The sequence below is a fragment of the Crocodylus porosus genome, unplaced genomic scaffold (assembly GCF_001723895.1).
Source record: "Crocodylus porosus isolate Cpor-Errol unplaced genomic scaffold, CroPor_comp1, whole genome shotgun sequence".
Classification (NCBI taxonomy): Eukaryota; Metazoa; Chordata; order Crocodylia; family Crocodylidae; genus Crocodylus; species Crocodylus porosus.
In genome coordinates this window covers 7,904,250-7,908,716 of record NW_017728886.1, presented here as the reverse complement: position 1 = coordinate 7,908,716, position 4,467 = coordinate 7,904,250, and positions in this window count along the sequence as shown.

Genomic DNA, 4,467 nt, shown 5'->3' with positions numbered 1-4,467 from the left:
AGATGCTGGCCCCAGAAGGGAAGAAGTTTATTCCCCACTTCCCTTCCCTGTCTCACCAGCACAGACCTGCACTTCTCCATGCTGGCTACTCCAGTGGCAGGGGCATGGCCAGCCCTGGCATAAGCCTTGGCTGGACTCGCCACAGAGGGGTTTAATTCCCTCTCCCTGTCCCACCAGCAAGGACCCGAGCCGGGTCTGCTGGGTGCTCCCCCCTCACTGCTGCAGCAGCGGGGCCAGGCACAGCCAGACACCAGCCAGAATGGCTTTTGAGGCACAGGGGGTGGGGGGGGAGTTATTCTGCCCTCTACCATCACTTCCCCCGGGGGACTGCAGCCAGGTCTGCCCGCCCCAACTGCCATTGCTGTTTCTCACTCTCTGCTTGGGGCAAGCAGCAGAATAAGCACCCAACTGCCCCCTCCACTAGATGCTAGAGGGATGGGAAATAAGCCCTGTCCCTGCCCCCCGCCTAAGGGGCCCTGCTGGCTGACGTCTGGCTGTGCCCCCACCCCACCACTGCAGCAGGAAGGGGGCAGGGCTCTTGATGGGGGCAGCAGCCCCTCTCATAGTGTTGGGGAGTGCAAGCCCCTTCCTGGTGGGGGGGCCATGCTGCAGGGTGGGCAGAGCTGCAGGGGACTGTGTGTGGCAGCACCAGGGCTTGGAGGGGGCCAGAGCCCTGCCCAGCACTGTCATGGTCTGCAGCAACTTTCCCCACCCTGCAGTATGCTCCTTCCCCTCTCTTCCCCCCTCCCCCTGCGGGGCAGGAGCTCGCGCTCTGGGAAACCATGACAGGGGCTGCTGCCCCCATCACGGTCGCTCCCCACTCACCGCTCCACCAGCTGGGCACATGTGGGGCAGACACCAGCCAGCAGGGCCCCTTAGGCAGGGGGGAGGGAAGGGGATCATTTCACGGCTTGCCCTGGGCACAGAGCGAGCAGTGGTGGTTGTCGGGGCGGGCAGACCCCACTCCAGTCCCCCAGGGGCACATGGAGGAATAAACCCCATCCCAGCCCCCTGTCTAAGGGGCCCTGCCAGCTGGCATCTGGCCCTGCCCCTGCCCCTGGCCAGCCCCTGGAGTGGCAAAGGGGGAGCAACCATGGTGGGGACAGCAGCCCCTGTCACAGTTTCCCAGAGCGTGAGCCCCTTCCTGGCAAGGGCAGCGGGGGGGAAGGGGACTGTGCTGCGGAGCAGGGAAAGCTGCTGTGGACCATGGCAGTGGCAGTGGCAGCAGTACTGGGGGGGCTCTGGCCTCCTGTGATCCCCGGTGCTGCTGCATGTAGCCCCCTGCAGCTCTGCCCGCCCTGCAGCGCAGCCCCACACCGGGGAAGGGCTTATTCTCCCCAACACCATGACAGGGCCTGCTGCCCCCATCAAGAGCCCTGCCCCCTCACCACTGCAGTGGCAGGACAGGGGCACAGCCAGGTGCTGGGTGGTAGGGCCCCTTAGGTAGAGGCAGGGAGGGCGATTATTCCCCCCTCCCTCTGGCATCTGGCAGAGGGGGCAGGAGTGGGCTTATTCCACCACTTGCTGCAAGCAAGGACCGAGTGGTAGTGGTGGTGGCAGTCAGGGCGGGCAGACCTGGCTGTGGTCATCCAGGGGCAGTGGGGGTAGAGCAGGGAATAACCCCCCTTCCTTCCCTCTCTGCCTCAGGGGCCATGCTGGCCAGTGTCTGGCTGCTCCCAGGCCCACCACTGCAGCAGCGAGAGGGGAGCACTTGGTGGGACAGGGAGGGGGAAATTAAAGCCTTCTCTGACCAGTTTAGCCAAGGCTACTGCCCGACCTGGCCATGCGCCCCCGACACAGCTTCCCTGAAGCTGAGGGCTTGCTCTAGTGCCTCCTGGCTCCTGGCCTGTGCCCACATTTCCTCAGTCCAGAGGAATGTCTGTGCAGTTACAAATCTGTTCAATCCAGCCAGGTTAGGCTAACCTGAAGACACTGAATCAGTTCAGGCTCTGGCATTTTGAATGTCTGTCCCTGGCCCTGCTGTCAGGACAATACCTACTACTAGCAAAGCCACTGTCTGCTAAGAAGCTTCTGTCGCCAATACCACAAAGAGTTTGAGAGCTGGAAAAAAACTTACACAACACTTCCCAGAGACAAGCCTGTGAACTCCACTTCATCAGCCTCCTGGATACTAAAACTCATGAACTAAATATAGACATTGGATTTATGACACATTATAACCTGCCTGACAGCTAACTCCCCAGGTTTCTCTCCACTATTCATCCCCCTTCTCTCCCCCCCTCCCCCCAAGTCTGTCTCTCACCCTTTGACTCCTCAATCTACATTTTCACTGACTGCGTGTCTTGTGTACAGACCAGCCCAGCCTCTGGCTGCTTTACTTTTCCTTCCAGCCAGGAAGAGCACACACCAACTGCAGAAACTTCCTTAGCCTAACGAAGGGTTTTTGAACCTGAAAGCTTGCTTAAAAATTGCTTTCCAACTATTTAAGTTGGTCTAATAAAAGATCTCAGATTCACCCAAAGAACCTTGTCTGCCTAGGAGGGAATTCAGCACTGATTTTTGGTGGCCTAGGATGGGTGAACTGTGGAGTCCTACATCCTGAGGCAGGGTACCAGACCAGGAAGGCTGTACCCTGGGAGTGTGCTGGGGAGACTGGACTTAGAGGCAGTGTTTGGATGCTACCGAGACACATGGAACTTGGAAGCATCTATGATCCCAAGGCAGAGTTCACTACATCAGCCTCATGTCTGTTCATAACAGGGAACTCAAGCAGGGCTGTTCTAACCTTGTCTTTCCTCCAAAGTGCCTAGTGCACTTTGGGCATACACTTTGGGCAATGCATAAATAATAATAATGATGAATAATAACGTTTCTGACAAATGCACAGGGGGCTGGCATGTGCTACTGCATCGTCAGCTTCATTGCAAGGTTCATTCCTTCTGATACCCGACTACAAATGCATTTGTCAGATCCGTCTAACTCTCCACTTCCCAAAGTACTAAAGGTCAGCTGTTCATCTCTGATGTTATTAGAATGGTTTTAGCTGAAGTTAGTGCACAGCAATTGCTCCATAGAAATAAAGCAGATGTTTCAACCCTCTTGGGGAAGATACTTTATGTGGTTAATCATGGTTTACGAAAGGAGACAGTTTCACACCTCTGCTGAGTAGTTATCTCTTTATCTATACAATATGAGCAACTGCAACCTAGTTTCTGTTCTCCTCCCCCCGCGCCCCCCTCCAAATTCCTCTTGCCTTTAACCCAAAGGGACTTTCAGACTAGAAATCAAGTGCAAATTTTTAGAAGTAGAGGGAATTAACTGTTAGGACAATGTCACCTGGGGACATGGTCAGTAATTCATCACTTGAAATCTTTTCGTCAAGACAGGAGACCTTCCTCAAGGAGATGCTGGGCAGAAATTATGGAGTGAGGTTTTATATGTTCCTGTGTTGTGCAGGAAGCAGACTAGGTGATGTTCCTCTGTTCTTTCTATACCAGTGCTTCCCTGTCTTTCTGGACTCGAGGCACCCCTTGTTGAACTCACGGCACCCCTCCATAACTTTTGTGAACTGAGCGGCACTCACTTTAAAAAACCAATTTATTTATTACGGTGCTTACTTCCTTGCAGAGAGCCCTGGCAATGGGGATGGGAGATTGTCCAGGCACAGGCCTGGTTTAGTTTAGTTTGTTTAGTTTAGTTTAGTTTGGTTTAATTTAGTTTGTCCAGGCACAGGCCTGACTTGGTTTATCTGTTTATCTGCTAATGCCTAATGGCACCTTTCAAAAGATATAGTGGCACCCTGGTTGAGAATCACTGCTCTATCTTCGGGTTCAGGATCATTTGTCTTGCAGATGCCTACACTAGGTATCAGGGTCTGGATTAAGGCTAATTTTTAACGGGGGTTAAAAATTAATCCGAATGCTGAGTGCATAGAACGGGAGCAATGCAAAGGTTAATAAGGCCCTATTGGATCTCTTCCTTGGGTCTCTCAAGGGTATTTTAACAACCTCTGCAGCAGCAGGATGTTGGCCACTGTGGTCCCCCTACTTTACCAACAGCAAGTTAGGGCATTATGTCTTATGGTCATATCATGATTGCCTGTAATTTTGCTAATTGATTAGACAATGGGTTTATATAGGATGGTTTGGATAGGGATGATCTTGCCTGGGTTAGGAGGTTGGACTAGATGACCTCTGGAGGTCCCTTCCAGCCTGACTTCTCTGATAATCTCTAGATGACCTCCAGATGATCTGATGATGAACTGATGATCTCAACATGACCTCTGGAGACCCCTTCCAGCCTGACTTCTCTTTGATTCTCTGATACCAGATCCCACAGACCTCTCATAGCCTTCATGTAACAATATGTAGGATTTAGGGATGGCGTCTTTCTATGTTGATTTCAGTGGGCTTCAGACTGGGTTTTAAGTACACGTTGGGGCCATGGGGGCCCGTAAAATACCAGAATGCTCCATTAGTGGGTCAAAATTTTACTCCCTAAAGCTAG